At 33.1% G+C, this 5,508-nt stretch overlaps 1 non-coding gene across 1 annotated transcript; it reads right to left on the bottom strand.

Annotated features, from left to right (window-relative positions):
* Positions 1-433: 433 nt before the first annotated feature.
* Positions 434-541, bottom strand: LOC120888739 (U6 spliceosomal RNA). The gene has a single exon (XR_005732430.1). It is a non-coding gene; the product is annotated as a U6 spliceosomal RNA (small nuclear RNA).
* Between the last annotated feature and the right edge of the window lie 4,967 nt (positions 542-5,508).

Below are 5,508 nucleotides of genomic sequence, written 5' to 3'. Positions count from 1 at the left end.
AAACATTTATAAAATTAAAGAAAAAATTAAAATATATCTTGAGATCCTGGGTTAGAAGAATTAATTTTGTTAATATGACCCACTCCCCAAAGTGATCCATAGGTACAATGCAATCCCCATAAAAATACCAATAACTTTCTTCAAAGAAATAGGAAGAAAAAAATCCTAAAATGCATAGGGAGCTACAAAAGACTTAAAAAAAAATAGCTAAACCAATACTGAGTGGAAAACTAAACAAAGCTTGAGGCATCACAATACCTGACTTCAAAATATACTATAAAGCTATACTAATCAAACAGCATGGTATTGGTATAAAAAATCAACACATAAACCAATGAAACAGAATGAAAACCTACAAATTAATCCACATACATATAGCAAATTGATTTTTGAAATTTTTTTTCCTTTTTCTTTAATCAGAATAAAAGTAGGTTTTAGTTTCTAAAACTTCATGAATATGCATGTCATCCTTGCACAGGGACCATGCTAATCTACAAACGTGTCATTCCAACTTTAGCATAGGTGCTGATAAAGTGAACACCAGTCAAATGATTTTTGACAAAGGCATAAAAAACATATATTGGAACAAAGACAGTCTCTTTAATAAACGGTGCTGTTAAAACTGACTATACCTATACAGAAGAATGAAACTAGTTCCCTTTCTCTCATCATGCACAAAACTCAACTTAAAATGGGTCAAAGACCTAAATGTGAAACCTGAACCTATGAAATGACTACAAGAAAATGTAGGAGAAACATTGGAGACATCAGTGTAGGCAAAGATTTTTGGGATAGGACTCCAAAGGCATAGGCAGCAACAAAAATAAACAAATGGTATTAAAGCAAACCAAGAAACTACTGTTCACTAAAGAAAACAGAGATAAAACACAGAGATAAACTTACAGAATGGAGTAAAATACTTGCAAGCTATTCATATGACAAAGGATTAATATCAAGACTTTATATATGGAAGTAAAAGAACTGAACACCAAAAATAAAATAATACAATTTAATAATGGGCTAAAGTTTTCTCAAAAGAAAACATACAAATGCCAAAAAGTGTATGAAAAAATGCTCAATATCACTAATATCAACATCACTAATGCAAATCTAAACCACAAAGAGATACCATCTCATTCAAGTTAGAATGAATATTATCAAACAGAAAAACCAGAAAATACTAGCAAAGATGGTCACTCTTACACACTGCTGGTATGAATGTGGTTATTACACTCATTTATGGGAAAAAGTATGGAGATTCCTCAAGAAACTAGGAATTTATTTACCATATTATCCAGCAATTCTACTACTAGTTATATGTCCAAAGAAAAGGAAATCAGTTTATTAAAGAAATACCTGCATTCTCAGGTTACTGCAATACTATTCATATTAGCCAAGATATAGAATCAACCTAGACATCCATCTGCAAATGAATGGGTAAGAAAAATGTGATGTATATGCACCTTGAAATATTATTCAACCATCAATATAAAATTCTGTCCTTTTCAGCAAATGCAAATGGATGGAACTGGAAGCAGAAAGACAAACACTACATGTTCTCATTCATGTGCAAAAACTAAGAAGCCAATCCCAACAAAGAATGGAGTGGTATAGTGATCACTAGAGACTGGGCAAGGCAGAGGAGAGCAGAACTGAAAGAAGTGAGATAAATAGCAACAAAATACAATTTGAGAGGAGGATTTAGTTCTGCTTTCAGTAGCAGAGTAGGGTAACTACTGGTCATAACAGCCTATAATATATTTCAAAATAACTAGAAAAGAAGAGCACAAAAATCATAGAAATGATTAATCATAGAAATGATTAATGTCTGAGGATATAAAAGTGCTTATTAGCCTGATTTGATTAATACACATTTTATGAATGTATCAAATTATCATACTGTACCCTATAAAGATGTACATTTATTATGTCTAAATTTTAAAAATATAAATAACACTACCAGACTTATTTCAAAAAAAAAATACTATGCCTGAGAAATGTAAAAGAGCCTATTTATCAATATTATGTAAAGATGATGATTTCTGACACTGGTGGAGTAACTGGCTCTTAGTACTCCTGTCCTAAGCATAATAGTGAGTCAAATGCATGTGGCAAAAGTGTTAAGACATTGGACCACAAGCAGTGCAACAAAGTGACCTCTGATAAGAAGAACTGTGCTGTCTGTCTGGGGGCAAGTTCCTGATCTCAGTGCAGTGAGCTTGATTTCAAGCAAACACATGGTTATCCATCTCAACTAAGGGGGGAAAGATGAAGTAGCAGAAATCTGTAGGCTAAGACCTCAAAGGAGGAAGTCACATGGAGAGGAGACCCTAAAAGTTTATGGGGGTTCCTCACAGGTCTTCGGGCAAGGACTGCACTATGTATGGTCAGAGTGATATTGTATAAGGCTTACTAGAGACAGTTGGTACATTCAATGTGGAAAATATATATTAATTGTTAAGCACTACTTGTGAAAGTGCTGTTGGCACCTTAGATATTTTCCAGAAAATGAAAATCTACTTCTTAGAAGTAAGTACCATATCCTATTCCAGACCCACCCAAGAAAACTGAAAACAAAATCTGCAGGAAGACAGAATTCAAAAATTCAGTCTCATTACATCAGAGGGGTCTGGAAAACATCTTGGTTTCTCTAAACACCTATCCTAACAAAGAATGCTACTAAGCCTAAGGTGAAACAGTGTCAAGTTGATCCAGCAGTTATTGGACTGTGAATAGCTTAAAAGAAAACCAACATTCTTCAGAATCTCTACAATGTAGTTATCCAAAATGACTGGTATACAATCAAATCTATATAGAAGCAAGAAAATGTGACTCATATTCAGTAAAAAAGCTATTAAAAGAACCCATCCTCAAAATGGTCCATATGTCACATTTAGCAAAGACTGTAAGAAGCTACTATAAACATGTTCAAAGAGCTAAGAAAAATACATTCCAAAAGGTAAAGGACAGCTGAAATAAGATGGTAAAATGGAGCTAACACCAATAATTCCAGTGGTTCAGGAGGATCATGAGTTCAATGCCAGCTTCAGCAATGGCCAGGCACTAAGCAACTCAGTGAGACCCTGTCTCTAAATAAAATACAAAATAAGGCTGGGGATGTGGCTTAGTGGCCAAGTGCTCCTGAGATCAATCTCTGGTCCGCACCCCCCACACACACAAAAAAAAATGGAGTTAAGAGCATATGAGATGTGGCAGAAGAAAGTTAATGAAATTCAAGTTAAATAAAGAGATGTCATCTAATCTGAGAAGCAGAGAATAATCAAAGAATAATTAACAGTGGACTAGAAGGTTCTAAATATTATAATTAAGGGATAGAATTAGAAAGATAGGTAGAGATTAAATGGATAGATGTATGGATGATAGAGCAATAGAGGGAATAAATATTTGAAAAGAGAAATGAAGTAGAATTATCTCTGTTTTCAGTCAATATGATTTCTGTACACTAAAATCTTAAGAAATCTACAAAAAATAGAATTAAGTGAATTTAGTTAGTTTATGGATAAAAGCTCAACTTGCAAAAAATAATTTTATTTCTATATAATAGCAACAAATTGGAAAGTGAAATTTTAAAATAATAAATACAATTTATAAGAGTATCAAATGATAAATTAGGACTAAATTTAATTTAATTTAGACCTTCGCAAATGTAAGGTATCTATACTAAAATTACAAAGGATTGCCGAAAGAAATTAAAGAAGGTTTAAGTAATTGGAAGTACACAATGTTCATAAATTAGATGGATTGACATTAATATGTCCATTCTGTCCAAATTTGACCTATAGATTCAAGTGATGCTTGTCAAATTCACAGGCTGTAGAAATTAATAAGTTCCTTCTAAATTTGAGATTGAAATTAAAGGACTTAAACAAAGAAGCAAATTAAATAACCTAGAGTAGCCAAAATAATTTTTACCTAGAAAAAGAAATTAGAATAATTACACCATCTGATTTCAAGACTTACCCCAAAGTAATAGTAATCGAGACAATGTGATAATGGTTAGTGATAGAAAAATAGATCCTGATGCACAAAATAGAGTCCAAAGTCCCTTTAAACACATACAATCAAGTGAATTTTTAACCTAGTTCCAACATAATCTAATGAAGAAACACATTGATTTCATTGAATGGTTCTGAAACCACTAGATATTCAATATGGGAACAAAGATGAATCTTGACATTCCTTCATGCCATACAAAAAGTTCATTTGCTATCAATCATTCCCAAGTTGAAAAGCAAAAATAATAAAATTCCTGGAAGAAAATATAGAAAACTTGATATAGGCAAAGATTCCTTGAACAGCAGTCAAAAAACAGAAAAAAAAATAGATAAATTGGACTTCATCCAAACTAAAACTTTCAGACAGGACCATGATTAGGGTAAGGTAAACAAACACATGTTTGTACAAGGGCAGAATTAAATTACATTACATTTATTCTGATTTTTTTGAAAGACTACATCAAATATTATTTATCTCCATATCTGAATTTGTTGACATCCCCTTAAATTTTGTGCTAGAGAAAGGAAAGTGGTTCCGGCTCCTCACTAGTCCTAGCCCTGATCCTACCCTTCCTAAATTTCTTTAGGTTAGTGAGACTGCCAGGATCTTTTCTCTGAGGGCTGAAAACTATCTTTAGGCATTAACTGTGCAATCAGGAGCTCCCCTCATTTGCGCTCCTACTCTCAAGAATAACATGCTCTACCATTTTCCCATGGCTACACACCACTGTTCATGTGCTTTGTCTAGTTTTCCAGTCATTTAATGAAGGAAGGTAATTCTGGCTTCTGAACTCCACTGTAGTTAGAAGTATTTGCAAAACACTTAAATTATGGAATCAACCCAGGGGCCCATCAATAGATGAATGGATTAAAAAAGTGTGGTATATATACACAATGAAGCTCCACTCGGTCACAAAGAAGAATGGAATTATGGCATTTGCTGGTAAATGGATAGAAATGGGTAATATTATCCTAAGGAGAATAAGCCTTAGGAGAGCTCAAATGTTTTCTCTCATATGCAGAAGCTAGAGTAAAATAAAGGACAGGAGGAGGAAAGAATAGAATACCATAAAGATAAAGGCAAATAATGTAGAAGCAAATAATCAAGAGGCAGAGTGGAGGGATGGGTAAGGGGACGAGATGTGGAATAAATTCTTTAAAAATCATGTTATGTGCATATATAAATATATCACCGGGAATTTCACCTTTATGTATAAATAAAAATAAATAGCCAATCAAATGTAAATAAACAGACAAGCAAAAAGAAATCTACTAAAAGAAGGAGAACAAGGGTTGAGAGAGAGAACCAGTGGGAAAAGCGGGGAATTGTAAACTCAAATCAAATTCCAAACGTGCGTGAGAATGTTGGATGAACTACTCTGTATAACTATAAAGCTCTAATAAGAAATAAATAAGTGAATAAAGGATTGAAAAATATTGAAATGTATTTTCTAGCATTTTTGTCTTTAAAGCTAGGTGAATCTGGTATGCT

The sequence above is a fragment of the Ictidomys tridecemlineatus genome, chromosome 6, assembly GCF_052094955.1.
Source record: "Ictidomys tridecemlineatus isolate mIctTri1 chromosome 6, mIctTri1.hap1, whole genome shotgun sequence".
In the NCBI taxonomy this organism is placed as follows: Eukaryota; Metazoa; Chordata; class Mammalia; order Rodentia; family Sciuridae; genus Ictidomys; species Ictidomys tridecemlineatus.
Note: the sequence above shows the minus strand (reverse complement) of the source record. Positions and strands in the feature narration are given on the sequence as shown.